General features: G+C 43.6%; 1 protein-coding gene across 2 annotated transcripts in view; it reads right to left on the bottom strand.

Annotated features, from left to right (window-relative positions):
- OSBPL2 (oxysterol binding protein like 2) overlaps window positions 1–16,125 on the bottom strand; it is a 104,441-nt gene that overhangs the window by 66,445 nt on the left and 21,871 nt on the right. Inside the window, exon 1 of one of the 2 annotated variants that reach the window (XM_073682994.1) lies at window positions 11,709–11,849. The exons of the other annotated variant lie outside the window; for it this stretch is intronic. The gene's annotated coding sequence lies outside the window, so the exon portion shown is untranslated. Of the gene's footprint in view, window positions 1–11,708; window positions 11,850–16,125 lie in introns of those variants that run through there. 2 annotated transcript variants of the gene reach the window in all.

The raw sequence follows: 16,125 nt of genomic DNA on the forward strand, positions 1-16,125 counted from the left end.
AAAGTATGATTTGGCTAGATGAGAGGCTCTGGACTAAACTATGTCTATATAGGAGTTTTGGAGCTCCATTTCAGAAATCTGAATTTCCAAGAAAGGTTAAATTAATACGATTCGTATATGCACAGAATGCTGGCCCTGAAACAAGGTGGTAGCCATTCACTTAATTTTTTTTGGGAGGGGGGGGGTAGGAAAATTTTTACAGAAACAAAAAGGAGTGTAAATAGGTTTGACTTTTAAGAGTCTGGGAAATGTGGTGAGCCCTCTGGCCATAACGTTCTCACCTAGCTTTCCTGGGAACAAAAATAAAAGTTAAACAAAAGTTTTCATAGCTTGGAAGACAGGGATGACTCGAGGACTTATATTGGCCAAGGGGCACAACTTTATTCTATGGCTCTAATTAGCAACTGTGCTCGACTTCAGCACATTGTGTTACTGACGTAGCATATGTCATATCGAGATCAAACTACAGGCAACAGCAAATGTACCCCAGGAAAGGGGGTTGGGTGAGTAGTGCAAACAAATAGATTATATATATATATATATATATATATATATATATATATAGATAGATAGATTAGATAGATAGATATATAAAATCTATATCCATACATACACACGACTATGTGATATTTCAGCTTTTCTTTTTTAATAAATTTGCAAAAATTTCTACACTTCTGTTTTTTTCAGTCAAGATGGGGTGCAGAGTGTACATTAATGAGAAAAAAAGATTAACTTTTTAGAATTTGCCAAATGGCTGCAAAGTCACATGCTGTCCATTTCCTTGTGATCCTCCTTGAGATGGTTCTACTCCTTCATTGGAGCTGTGTTTAATTAAACGGATAGGACTTGATTTGGAAAGGCACACACCTGTCTATATAAGACCTCACAGCTCACAGTGCATGTCAGACCAAATGAGAATCATGAGCTCAAAGGAACTGCCCAAGGAGCTCAGAGACAGAATTGTGGCAAGGCACAGATCTGGCCAAGGTTACAAAAGAATTTCTGCATTACTCAAGGTTCCTAAGAGCACAGTGGCCTCCATAATCCTTAAATGGAAGAAGTTTGGGACCACCAGAAGTCTTCCTAGACCTGGCCGTCCAGCCCAACTGAGCAGTCGTGGGAGAAGAACAGATGGGAGAAAGTTCCACAAAGTCAACTATCACTGCAGCCCTCCACCAGTCGGGCCTTTATGGCAGAGTGGCCCGACGGAAGCCTCTCCTCAGTGCAAGACATATGAAAGCCTGCACAGAGTTTGCTCAAAAACACATGACGGACTCCCAGACTATGAGAAATAAGATTCACTGGTCTGAGGAGACAAAGAGAACTTTTTGGTGATAATTCTAAGTGGTATGTGTGGAGAAAACCAGGCACTGCTCATCACCTGCCCAATACAATCCCAACAGTGAAACATGGTGGTGGCAGCATCATCCTATGGGGGTGTTTTTCAGCTGCAGGGACAGGACGAATGATTGCAATTGAAGGAAACATGAATGCGGCCAAGTACAGAGATATCCTGGATGAAAACCTCTTCCAGAGTGCTCTGGACCTCAGACTTGGCCGAAGGTTCACCTTCCAACAAGACAATGACCCTAAGCACACAGCAAAAATAACAAAGGAGTGGCTTCAGAACAACTCTGTGACCATTCTTGACTGGCCCAGCCAGAGCCCTGAACTAAACCCAACTGAGTTGAGTCCAGTTCTGGAGAGAACTGAAAATGGCTGTCCACCAACGTTCACCATTAAACCTGAGGGAACTGGAGAGGATCTGCAAGGAAGAATGGCAGATGATCCCCAAATCCAGGTGTGAAAAACTTGTTGCATCATTCCATAGAAGTCTCATGGCTGTACTAGCTCAAAAGGGTGCTTCTACTCAATACTGAGCAAAGGGTCTGAATACTTATGACCATGTGATATTTCAGATTTTCTTTTTAAATAAATTTGCAAAAATTTCTACATTTCTGTTTTTTTTTTCAGTCAAGATGGGGTGCAGAGTTGAATTTAATGAGAAAAAAAATGAACTTTGTTTCATTGCAGCCATTTGGTAAATTCTATAAAGAGTGAAAAATTTAAAGGGGTCTGAATACTTTCCGTACCCACTGTACATATATGCACACACACACGGCAGTGCCACCCTTGTTCAAAGGCCATGTCTGGTACTGCAACTGCAGTAATCAAAAAAGCTGCAATACCAGATACAACCTGTGGACAGGTGTGGCAGGTTTTTTTTTTTGGAACTAATCAGGTTATCCCAATTTTGTACAATCCCTTTAACCCCATTTAACCTTTCCCTTTCCAACCCCCCAGGAATTGTTCAGTACTGCTGATAACTGCGGGAGAGGACAGTCAGAAGTCGGCTTGGGTCAGGTTTGGAGGTTACTAGATGCAGCAAGGCCAGTCGTTCTCCGAGCAGATTATGGTTTAGCCATATTGATATTCTTGTTCAGCCTCCCTCTCTGAAGCGCTGGGGATTAAACACAGTGCTTGTAGCATTTCTGCTCTAATTAGGCTTTAAATCTACATTTCCTTAGTGAAGTAACTGCCACCGGAGGGTATTTCAATATGTTTTCTGCTCGGCATTGCTGTCAGCTCCATACAAGCAGTGCTGTGGTCAAACATCAGGCAGACGCAAGGCTTAACCTCCTAGTCACCACACTTTGTAAAATACATCATTTAGGTAAAAACCTCAGCAAATTTCCATTTAAAACAAAAACTGGATATAGAAGCGCCTCAACCCAGAGTTGTCTTCTAATATATTGACGGATGCTTGAATTATCCACGTTACCTTATTCACATCCTGAAAACCGGCCCACACCTTTACCCGTGCACCGCACCCAACAAGTTACTATTTTTACCTTTAAGTAGTGAGCCGATTAATGTTGTTTTTCTATATTGTTCTAATATATTCAGCTGTGTGTCCGTTTTAGCTTGGTGCACGTGGCGGTATTATAGCTTTAAGTAGTTGGGAGTTATAATTGTTTGACTGCACAATCAGAGTTATACGCTGTGTATACTTATGCTTAAAGTGTCAAACCCCTGCCAGGATAATATAGCGTAGGTATGGCCCCAGCCTAATATTGTGGCACCATATGGCAGCACAGAGTACAGCATAGCTACAGAAACGTCACAGTCTTCTGTGCTGGCTCCCCTCACACTGCTCTGAGTGCACGATGATGATGATTATGTCTTACAGGTCAGGCGACAACTGCTAACTGAAGCCAGTACGGTGTCCTTAAAAGTTGTCATGCAGCTTTCCACCAATCCTGAATGGAAAGTACACTCTTTAAAATTGAAATCGCAACAACATAAAGGCAAAGTCGTGGAGTTATGGAAATCACAGGATGGATAGACATATTACAGATATACAAGTGATGAAACAACATTTTCCAAAAATTTCAATTTCAACCGATGTCTGAGAAATATTCTGCTACATTGAATGCACTTAGGCAAGTCATCATGATCAGCTGCTGGCAGCTTCCTTTGCAATTGCTGACAAATGACGTCCCTAATGTGCACGATGGGAGACAAGTCTAGAGCCGCTGCAGGCCTTGGTAGCACGTTTAGGCCACGCAGGCTACTGACACTAGTACAAGGAAAATGCAGTGTGGTGCAGTCGTGTTGAAAACACATTTTAGAATTGGTCAAACCACTGGTTTCCCCACAATATCAATGTAACACCAAGTTGTTAGTGTACCTAGAATGAAGACTAGAGGGGTCTGGCTATCATACTTTATGCCACTGTACACCATAATCCTGGGAGTAGAGCAGGTGTGATGTCCCCTCGGAAGGCTTTTTCTTGGTGTTGCCCACATAGTCTCCAGATGGAGACCGGAGGCTGGAATGGAGGTCTATCCTCTTCAGCAATAAGTCTCGCTTTTGTGTTGGACGTAATGATAGCCAAAGATTGGTCTGGAGAGACCAAGTGGGCAACTCCATGGGAACATTAGATGGGTCCTACTCCGGGATTATGGTGTGTGGTGTCAGTCACATAATGTACAGTAGCCCAACACCTCTAGTCTTCTTTCCAGGTACACTTATTATATTACGTTGATTTGGTTGTGAAACCAGTGATACGGCCATATCTCCAAAGTGTCCCAGAAACTGTATTACTGTGATCAGTCTGCATGGTCTTCTACCATGCCCTGCAGCATCCCCGGACTTATCTCCCACTGAGTACCACTGGGATGTTATTCGCCGGCAATTGCAAAGAGCTGCCAACAGTGGATCTTGATGATTTGTCCAAGTGCATTCAGAGTGGCAAAACATTTCTCCGACATCCATTAATAACCTCACTGATAGCAGCCAAGGCTGTAAGTGTGGGGGATTTCTGCACTTGGTGCTCATACTCCATACTGAATAAATTGAGATGTTTTGAAAACGTTCTTTCCATTTTTTCACCCCTTTAATATCTTTAACATGTCTATCCATCCTGAGACTTCCATCATGCCATGACTTTTTCTTCTTGCCATTTCAATGTTGCAGAGTGTATACAAATGACTAAAGCTAAAACTCCCCGAGTCAGCCTTTTCTGACGTGCTGGAAAATCGGATATACTTTTATTTTTTTTTACTTCTATCCTTTTCTGGCAAAGCTTGTTGAAACGTCACCTCCTGTATTACAATCCTAAATGGCAATTGTGTATAACGGTGCACAAATATGGGAGATGATGACTTATAAGTGCGTACCGGGGCCTGGAAAAGCTGGGTGATTAACCCTTGGACGATCCCGTCTCACGTGTGTTGCCTGTGACCTAGGACGAGCTCCAGGAGGATAAAGATAATTCTGTGAAAGGCAGAAGTGAATGTCCTGTAACGTTAGAAGCAGATTATATGTTACATGCAGCTGCAGATCTCTGTATAATGCGCTCGCTCTGGCCCTGGAGTATTGAGCAATGAGAACCCGGCCATCACATCCCGACCTCCCTGGATAGATTTCAATTTAACCCTTTTAATCCCCCGCACCATCAATATATTGTAATTATCCCTTTTTTTTGCCTGTTGGAGCAATGGTTACCCTGATAATAGGCAGCGCTAGGCTTGATTGGCAGCAGCTTATCTTCTTGTAAAATGAACATGAACGTTTAAGTTTTACAAGAATAAAAAAAATTCAAAGCTGCTTCAGTCCAAAACAGCGCCACTCTAGTCTACAGGACATGTGGGGTATTACAGCTGTTCAAGGGACAGATAAGAATCATTGCTGTACTAAAAAGTCAATGACCCTTCAATTATTAGGCAGCATCGGTCAGACCCCCAGGAGTCGATTAACTTGTCAAGATCCCCTCCAAAAAAAAAGGTCTATGGTCAGGTAGAAGCAGAGAAGTAGAAAGGGGTCTCTGATATGGAGAAGAAGCAGCACCTCCCCCCTGCACTAATTGAGAACCCCCATCATATCTCAGAATGGAAGATTTCGTATACAACGGAGCATCCTAAATCCTGACTTGGTGATGATGGGGCTGAACGCTGCTCTGTTGTCAATTCAGGAAAAAACATCTCAAAAGAAATAATTGTCTTAGATAAGCACACGGCAGGCCCGAGCAGGCCCGCATCACAGTACATAGGGCCCAATAACATCAGGAATGCGGCTCACAAAAGGCCAGGGATGGCTGGTATGAATACAGAAGAGCGGAGGGTATTGTAAGGAGGAGGTCACAATATACACAGAGCCAAGGCTTCACACTCAAGGCAAATGTGGATACTCAGTGCTGAGTGCAGAGGAGACAAGACATGATTCATAAGTAGAGAAGTCATACCTACAGTACAGACCAAAAGTTTGGACACACCTTCTCATTTAAAGATTTTTCTGTATTTTCATGACTATGAAAATTGTACATTCACACTGAAGGCATCAAAACTATGAATTAACACATGTGGAATTATATACTTAACAAAAAAGTGTGAAACAACTGAAAATATGTCTTATATTCTAGGTTCTTCAAAGTAGCCACCTTTTGCTTTGATGACTGCTTTGCACACTCTTGGATGAGCTTCAAGAGGTAGTCACCGGAAATGGTCTTCCAACAATCTTGAAGGAGTTCCCAGAGATGCTTAGCACTTGTTGGCCCTTTTACCTTCACTCTGCGGTCCAGCTCACCCCAAACCATCTCGATTGGGTTCAGGTCTGGTGACTGTGGAGGCCAGGTCATCTGGCGTAGCACCCCATCACTCTCCTTCTTGGTCAAATAACCCTTACACAGCCTGGAGGTGTGTTTGGGGTCATTGTCCTGTTGAAAAATAAATGATGGTCCAACTAAACGCAAACCGGATGGAATAGCATGCCGCTGCAAGATGCTGTGGTAGCCATGCTGGTTCAGTATGCCTTCAATTCTGAATAAATCCCCAACAGTGTCACCAGCAAAGCACCCCCACACCATCACACCTCCTCCTCCATGCTTCACGGTGGGAACCAGGCATGTAGAGTCCATCCGTTCACCTTTTCTGCGTCGCACAAAAAAGACACGGTGGTTGGAACCAAAGATCTCAAATTTGGACTCATCAGACCAAAGCACAGATTTCCACTGGTCTAATGTCCATTCCTTGTGTTCTTTAGCCCAAACAAGTCTCTTCTGCTTGTTGCCTGTCCTTAGCAGTGGTTTCCTAGCAGCTATTTTACCATGAAGGCCTGCTGCACAAAGTCTCCTCTTAACAGTTGTTGTAGAGATGTGTCTGCTGCGAGAACTCTGTGTGGCAGTGACCTGGTCTCTAATCTGAGCTGCTGTTAACCTGCGATTTCTGAGGCTGGTGACTCGGATAAACTTATCCTCAGAAGCAGAGGTGACTCTTGGTCTTCCTTTCCTGGGGCGATCCTCATGTGAGCCAGTTTCTTTGTAGCGCTTGATGGTTTTTGCAACTGCACTTGGGGACACTTTCAAAGTTTGCCCAATTTTTCGGACTGACTGACTGACCTTCATTTCTTAAAGTAATGATGGCCACTCGTTTTTCTTTAGTTAGAATTTGTATTATGGCAAGAAAAAAGCAGCCAACAGTCTATTCAGTAGGACTATCAGCTGTGTATCCACCAGACTACTGCACAACACAACTGATGGTCCCAACCCCATTTATAAGGCAAGAAATCCCACTTATTAAACCTGACAGGGCACAAATGTGAAGTGAAAACCATTTCTGGTGACTACCTCTTGAAGCTCATCAAGAGAATGCCAAGAGTGTGCAAAGCAGTCATCAAAGCAAAAGGTGGCTACTTTGAAGAACCAAGAATATAAAAGACATATTTTCAGTAGTTTCACACTTTTTTGTTAAGTATATAATTCCACATGTGTTAATTCATAGTTTTGATGCCTTCAGTGTGAATGTACAATTTTCAAAGTCATGAAAATACAGAAAAATCTTTAAATGAGAAGGTGTGTCCAAACTTTTGGTCTGTACTGTACATCTATCAAAGGGAAATCCAATCACAGCTCAGCAGAAGGAAAGCTGAAATCTCCCTGCATTCCCTGCTTGTTCAGTGTCTGCACAGTTTACACTGATGGAACTGCATTCTGAGAATTGTCATGTCTACACCAGACACTATAAAGTCAACCAATGTAGGAAACAATGCCACTGTCACCCGGGTATTATGAGGGCTCAGGAATATAAAGATTGCTGACAGTTTCCAATAGCAAAGAGAATAGTGAGTGCAGCTCTGAGGTATAATACAGGATATAACTCAGGATCAATACTGTAATGTATGTACACTGTGACTCCACCAGCAGAATAGTGAGTGCAGCTCTGGAGTATAACACAGGATGTAACTCAGGATCAGTACAGGATAAGTAATGTAATGTATGTACATAGTGACTCCACCAGCAGAATAGTGAGTGCAGCTCTGGAGTATAACACAGGATGTAACTCAGGATCAGTACAGGATAAGTAATGTAATGTATGTACATAGTGACTCCACCAGCAGAATAGTGAGTGCAGCTCTGGGGTATAATACAGGATGTAACTCAAGATCAGTACAGGATTAGTAATATGCATAAGTGCTCCATACCTGGTGAAATCACTGGCAATGGGATCGCTCTGATTATAAGAGGGCTGTACCTCATGTAACAATGATTATTTTTATATGCATCATATCTATTATTGCATGTTTGTCTATCACTAGGCCTTTTCAGGCTGGTGTGTGCTCAGGGTTTATACCCGTCTGTGACCTGGCACCCTCTTTTGAGCTCTGGTGATGGCTGGGAGGTAGCAGGGCACAGAATGAAAAGAATAGTCAGCAGCTCCTAGGCTACGTTCTTAGGGACTACATTTGCTGCGGACGTCCGGCGGTAGAAGTCCTGCAGTGGTATATACTGCTTCAGATATCATTGCGAAAAAGGAGCAGGGAAGTTGCACATTTTACCCTTGGCGTGGAAAAGAGAGAAACTCAAAGCTACATCCGCAGCATAAAATGACATGTTGCAAATGCCACTCCTGCAGTATACGCTACAGGTATATTCTGCAGCATGAGCATGAGATTTCTTAAAAGCTCACGTACTTTGCTGGCACTTTAAAATGCAGCGGATTGGTAACAAGAGAAAACTTAGTCCTAAAGTTATGTAAGGTGCAGATCTGCTGGGAATACTACGCAAAATAGAAAAAAAAGGGCAGCAGCACTAAGCAAGAATAAGATACGTGCAAACACTAAATATATGGATTATTTTCTATACTTTGTAAAGCTCTAAGCGCACGGCACAAAGGGTCACAGTTCACTTTGGTGAGAAGTCACAATTTGTCCTTAAGGCTTCTAGTTTGAAGGATTAGGAAGGTTTGTGGACCCACCTTTTGGGCCGGGCTTACAATAGACCACCTCCTTATGTACTTTTTTAATCATCTCTGTTGACCTTTCATGTTTTTTTTTACATGGATTCTCACACTTTCACCGTGAAGTCCTGAGCAATTACCTAAAAGAACGTAGAAATATGACAAAAATGTTTATCCTGGCCTTCACAACACCAGGGTGCGGTAGCTATAGTACACAGATGTGCCAAAAATGGAGGCAAGGGATCTGGGCCTGTTGTCAGTCTGTTTTTTTCTTTTGCAGATTTCCTAATCTATTCCACCAAAAAATACATTTTTCTTAATTTCTGTTAACAATAATGAGCAAAATCTACCAACTGTCTATAAAAAGCAAACAAACAATATGCTGCTCATTGAGCACAGCAGATGGATACATCTTCTGCCAAATTCCTGAGATTTAGCATCGAGTCTGGTAGGTGACAAACTATCAAATATTCTGTATTACCAGATGGATGGCCATACAAAATACCAAACTCGTATAGAGGGAGTAAGCCTAAACGAGTGTCCAGTGCAGCTGAAATGTAGTATTATATGTAGGCCATTGGTTAGTCTGTCCTCTGACTAATAGAGGAGCGTATCTGACCGGGTGGTCAGAATGAGCCATTTTGGTCCATTTCACAAAAGGTTCTATGAGCGAACAATAACCCAGAATCTATGTTAATAGTTCACAGAGGTGCTAAAATAATGTCACTTTACCTTAAGGACTGCTTGTCATTAGGACCTACGAGAAAGAAAGAAATCCCTTCTAGGGGTTGCTCCATACATGCAAGCCATCACCTATCCCCGACATAGGTGATAATATGCTGTTCACCAGGGGACCCCCCTCCGACTCAGAGAGGGGGGCTCTGAAGTGCGGAACGCTATAACAAGATTACAATCAGAGAATGAATGAATGAATGAATGAATGAATGAATGAATGGTGGTGTGCACACAGGGTCATCGCTCCATTTATGGGACACTCCAGATCCCAGTTCCTGGAATCAATGGGGCTCTCAGCAATTATCCTGTTGATAGATGATTAATTTCATTTATGGTACAATCCCTTTAAGATCAGCCCCATTATCTTCCTCATCACTGGCTTTGTTCTACAACTTTCTTATCAGTCAAGATCTTCATTAAAGAATCACTTCCAGGAAAGAACACAAATAACACCTTGAAATCCGTGGTGTGGCGCAGACGTCTGTAAAGGGCAGGCAGGTCTCTCACGCAGAGTGCCTGGTGTCACCAGGGACCGTGTTTTATCTTATCACCCAAACAGGTTTCCCCAGATCACAGTTACTGAGTGACTCATTATAGATTGTCAGCGACTAGTCATCCTGCAATGAAGACGAGGACTCCAGATACCACTGTCATATCAGAACACGTATGCGCTAGATGAGGTCTTAGGACGCCATCTTGAACTAGACATCAATGTAAATCGGTGGAGCTCGGGCCCCCTGGGCACTTAACTGTCATCTGAACGAATGGGCAGCAGTGACTACTGAAGTCCTGTGGCCCCTTCAGTCTTTCTTCTAAAATGAGACTTAAACGTTACCCCTCGAATCCCGGTCAGACATCTCTCAACCAGATCTCACACTTTGCACTGACGAGGGGCAGTACCCCGAAACACAGTGACAGCAAATTGAGATTTTGGTTTTGGCTTTAATCCTAAATCATGTGACAAGGCTCGTTAAAGGGTCAATATTGACTTTTAGGATTGCTACTTCCTAAGGGTGGCGCTGGAGTTCTAGTACTCTTCAGCTCTGAAGAGACAATTTGCATATTAAATTTCCCAGAAAAGCATTGCAAGCCTTAAGTCTCCTCACCTTGGCATGCAAGGCTTGACATGTCACTCTCTGCAAGGAGAAACGTTACCCCTTGAATTCCAAAATGAGCACATGCATTGACAGATCTTAATTCTGTGTTAGAGAAGAAAGTAGAAGAGATTCACAACTCACAAATATCAATCTACACCTTTCAACACCACAGATCCTAAAATGTATGCCAATTCATTACCGAATATGTTTGCATAGTAGTCAGAACTTCTTTTTGTTTTACGGGTCTTTAACTCCCCATAAAGATAAGATTCTGGATGCTTGAAGTGAACACTGGGGGGAGCTAAGTTACTCATTGCATTATGTTTTCTAAATTAACATAAGCTCCCCCTAGTGGTGGGTAGAGGCAGCCAGAATTTTATCACTTATGTCTAAGCAGAGGATTTGGAGCTCTGTATTAGAAACCTAGTTCCAATTTTCGACCTAAAACTAGAAAAGGGACTTTTAGTAGAAGCTTCAGAGATGATGCATCAACTTCAGAGGAATGGATGAAAATTTGGACAAACAGATACGTTTATGGCATATTCTATTAATACTTGTTGAAAGAGTCATTTAAATAGTTTATATAAAGTGTGGAAGTTACTATATATCTATATCCAAGGCATGCGCACCGCTGCTCAATTCATCCTTCCGACATTGCCAGAGGGAAAGCGGTCAGAAGCGACCGGGAAGTTATCATCTATGCTAAGGGCAGTATATACCAGTATATACTATTACGATAGATCCGCCACTGAGAAAAACATCCATTTGCCTGAAATGTCAAGTACTCGTCATTACAGGATTATGAAGATGCCCCCTGTCCTCCTGTGATTAAGGTCACAACAGTAGCACTGGGTCACTCCTATACCTCCCCACCAATCGCCCATTCAGGCTCTGTATGGCACAACGCATTTCAGGACACTTTCCAGTGATGCCAGGGAAATGTATGGCTGATAACAGAGAACAATAGATTGAACGAACCTCATGATTATGGAAAATCGACTAGTCTCATGTACTTTACTTATTAACATCCACATACATTCTTCATTCTGTCAAGCGTCAAAACTTAACACAAACTCACATGACAAGAAAAGCAGCAAAATTTCAGAATAAAATATGAAGCAAATGGAAAATAAAGAAGTACCTGCGAAGTCTAAGGAGGAAAGGCCTCTGAGCAGGACGTGGCCGGGCCGGTGTCTGTCCCCTACACTGCAGCCAGCTTGGCTCTGCGTCTTCAGGTGTTTTGAATTGAATGTGGAGGATCAGGAGCGGTCAGACAGGTGGAGCAGGTATGTGCTGCGTGTAAGGAAAGCAAGTGCCTAGCAACTCCGCATTGTAGCCCTATAGCAACTGGCAATAGGAAAGTCAGCTTGTCACTGCTCAAATAGCCTTTGTAAACCAGGCACTATCCAGGAAATTAGGACGCAGTCCCTTTAATGGTATCAAACAGGGGTCTAGCTGCTGCTCCACAGGTTGGCATATCCAATGTGGTCGTGGGTAGTTTGGATATAGCGGGTGACCTCTGCTGCTGGTGTGTATCTGATCAAGGAGTCAGAATCAGGCAAAAGTAGTATTCCAACTTCTTCAGGAGCCCCATAGAGATACCTGTGGTACTCCTGAAGAAGTTGGAATGCTTCGAAACATGTAGAGAACAAACGTAACTACCAATACTTTTGCCTGATTCTGACTCCTTGATCGGATACACATCAGTAGCGCAGGTCACCCATTAACTCCAAACTACCCGCACCTCAAGATTTGCAAGTCCTCAAGTCTAGTGGAGAAGAGATACCAGGCTACACGCACCCAATATTGCCAGGAGCAGCTCTCCATAAACAATCATGGAAATCATGGATGCCCCTTCCTCTGCAATCTCAGCTAATCAATGTGCCCACCTTGTAATCATCTTATCAAGCCTGTTAATTAATGGCCTTTATAGCGACTCCATTCCGATATCCTCTGCAAACACCAGATGTAAATAAGATGCGTAATAATTAACCACGCGGAGGAGACACCGCACAGTTACACTTTGTCACGGTGCCGCTCGGTGCACAGTTTGGTGCCAGGGATACGAGACGGCCTGTGTGGTTATTGTTGGACATGCGCCATAAATACTGAAACCACTAATTGCAGTAGTATAAATATGAACGGCATGAAGTCTTCTGCAACTCGGTGCCATCATCTCTAACTTGAGTCCAATACATGAAAGGCTCACACTGAATTTCACCCACAATATGCCAGGCTATGAAATGCGTAGTGAGCGCAAGACATGATGGATCGGAATAGATCACAATGCCATTTCCAAAGGTTGTATATTAGGGATGTCAAGCTCAAACACACAGAGGGACAAAATTAAAAACTTGGACAAAGTTGAGGGCCAACCAGTATACAGTACAATGGGCCCCACATAGTCCGCCATACAGAATAAATGGGCCCCACATAGTCCGCCATACAGAATAAATGGGCCCCACATAGTCCGCCATACAGTATTATAGGCATTACATAGTCTTCCATACAGAATAATGTCCCCACATAGGGGTGGTGGTTCTGGTGTCATGGGACAAATAAAACCACCGTGTGGGCCAGAGTTTGACCTATAGGTTGTATGTAGAGGCCACATGTATGCCATGAAGGGTTGTCACCCAGCTTTTTAAAAGGTCAGAACGGCTAATTAGAGAGATTGTATAGGAGCAGTTAAAGCTAGGTGACTACCTCTACGGAGCTGTGATGGCAGGTGACTTTCCAGTCTGCGGTTTGTCAGACAATGAACCAAATTTTTCACAAAAGCAGGAGTTGTACCATTAGGAAAACTCATTCCCATGTCGTCTACAGAAGAATATGAACATAACAGTTTGGTAGGCAGTTTGGTAAAATTGGCAGAATTACTATATTGTGGCATATATGTATTAGTGTACACACTGGTTTTAAAAAATACATTTTAATAGACCATTTAAAGGGGAGGTTTGAGGATCTAAAAAGTTATTTGGAGCTTTTGCCAATAGAAATGAAGTCAACTTGCTCCTCTGCTTTAAATTTGCAATCTGCACCAATGTCCCAATTTTAGACCCCCTTAAAAGCATCCCAACACCCAAGGGCGTACCGTCCATAGCGGCAGCCCATGCAGCTGCTATGGGACTCGTGAGACAGTGGGGCCCAGTGTGAAACCGAATTGGACTCCTCCATCCCCCCATCACAATTTCAACAGTATCTGCATCCTTAGGGCATAATCAGAACCAGCGGAGGATTCGGGGAGCCGGAGTCGGATGAAGGATCCAGATCTGGCAGTACTATGTCGGCGGAACAGAGGATGACTCTGTGTCTGCTCTGTTAGAGCAGGAGAAGAGGATCCGCCCACCAGCTCTGGCTCCAGCAGAGCAGAGGCTGCTCTCTATGCTTCCTCTTCTAAGTTTATTAATGCTCCGCTCTCCCCCTCCTGCCCTGAAATTACAGCAAGACAACACTGCAGTTGGGCCCCAGGAGGATGGGACACTGCTCCAGAGAGAAGATGGAAGTACAGGCTACAGGAAGAAAAACCTGGCAAGTTAGGGCCCCACTGCTGTCCAGGGCAGCATGCTTCATGTGCAAACATCTGCAGAAAGGATAAGTGCATGTGTAATGTGTGTGCACGTGTGTGTCTAATATATTTCTGTGTGTGTCATGTCCATGTATATGTGTACATTATGTGTATGTGATTCACATGTATTTAGTACATACATATGGTCACATGTGGCCTTTCAGCTCCATTACAAGTTTAAGAAGGCCCTATGTGCTGGGGCTGAAGTGCCACATGGGAACATATAGGTGAATAAATACATTTAAAGTGAACCTGATACATACTGCCCAAACTGTGGGCTACATGTATCAGGCACCGTCTGTAAGACCCCAGCCAGGACTTCTGCTATGGAGCCCCATAGTTCTATGTAAGCCACTGCCAACAACCCGCCCTACTGTTCTAGCATGTGATGAAGGGGCTGGTTGCCTGGCTCGGTCCATTACCTATGCCAGCACAGTCCTCATTATGAATGATGTAAAAACAGAAGGGGGCTGGCTTAACTAATAAACTAAGCCTGACTTACAACGCCATGTAAGTGTCCGTACTTACGGACGCATTCTCTATAGATTTTCACCCTTTACATTACACTGGATTGAATAATTGGCTCTGCAGATCATTTTACGCAGCAAATTTTTTCGCAGCGAGTGTGAGACATTTGGTTAAATGTCTTAGCAACTAATATAACAGGCTGTGGATTTTCTATCGATAAAACGGCAGCATGTTCATTCCGTGAGAACATATCCAATAGCTACAATTCCCCAGCTGTGCCGCCGCTGACAGAAAGATAAAATGATGCGCTAAATCCATCAGTAATGGCATTATGATGCGCTAAAACAGCATGCCCAACGTGCGAGGGAAAGACTCGCTGCCAGCGGGCCTTGTCCGATTCACTTACTTCTAATCTCATCCAGTGGAATTGTGCTGAAGCCATTGATCATCTCGGCCAAGACACAAATCAAGTGACGCGTACTTGCACAACAGTGCTGCCTCTGTCCACAGACTGTTTGTGGTACTACAACTAGAGCAATATTCGCTCCAGTGCTGCAATATCACACACAACCTGTAGACAAAAGGGGGCGCTGTTTCTAGAAGTAAACAACCATGTTCTATTAGTCCTGCGCAATTACTAAGTGGAAAGGATTAGCCAGGTGGCCTTAGTAGCCATTCACTCTCAAGGGCTGTGTGTGACGCAAGTCATGGGAAAGATCCCAGGTAATACAGTCAAAGTCATAAGTCAGAGACCAGCAGACATGTAAAAATATGGTGGACATCTGCTGCAAAACCCCCAGCAGCTGGGGCCGGAGAAGATGCCTTTCCGTATGCCCCATTCTGGTAAAGCTGCGTGGCCACCCATAAGCTGACTTAGTTTTATGGGGGTTGTCCACTGATGGACGACCCCTGCTTAACCATTTCAAGTACCCTAAGAAGAATAAAAACAGTTCCAAGCGATGCTGGCGCTGCTATCCCAGCTGGCGATGTGAGATTATTGTGACCACTGCAGCCAATCAGAATTCTGATCTTACACAAAAGTGATTGCCGATGATTGGCTGCAGCAGTCAGGTGGCAAAACAATTTCACGTGACCCACCGGAATAGCTGTGGTGACATCATTGGAAGTGCGGCACTGCGAGAGGCGAGTATCCATTGTTTTTAATTTTCTATGGAACCCTGAAATTATTATGCTGGGGTTGTCCTGTAGTGGAAAAACCCAAATATTTCCTGGTAATTGGGGGCACAGAGCTGGGGGCTTTCACTCAAGTGGTCATTAGCTGTTCTAGCACACTGTGTCCTCCCCGAGATGCATAGTCATAAAGCCAGAGGCTCGCTTTAAATAGAAGCAGTTCTGCTGCATTGAAAAGCAATAATCGGCCTGGAATTTCTGCAATCCGACCTGCTCCATGTACAAATGTCAATTATATCTGAATCACTGCTCTTCCGGCCTTGTAAAACAGGCTGCGCAACCGCCACTGGCCCCCCAGGGCAAAGATTTATAGTTAATGTATGTGCACAGT

This window comes from Phyllobates terribilis, unplaced genomic scaffold, assembly GCF_046119375.1.
Source record: "Phyllobates terribilis strain yellow unplaced genomic scaffold, ASM4611937v1 Scaffold_5__5_contigs__length_657084704, whole genome shotgun sequence".
Lineage (NCBI taxonomy): Eukaryota > Metazoa > Chordata > Amphibia > Anura > Dendrobatidae > Phyllobates > Phyllobates terribilis.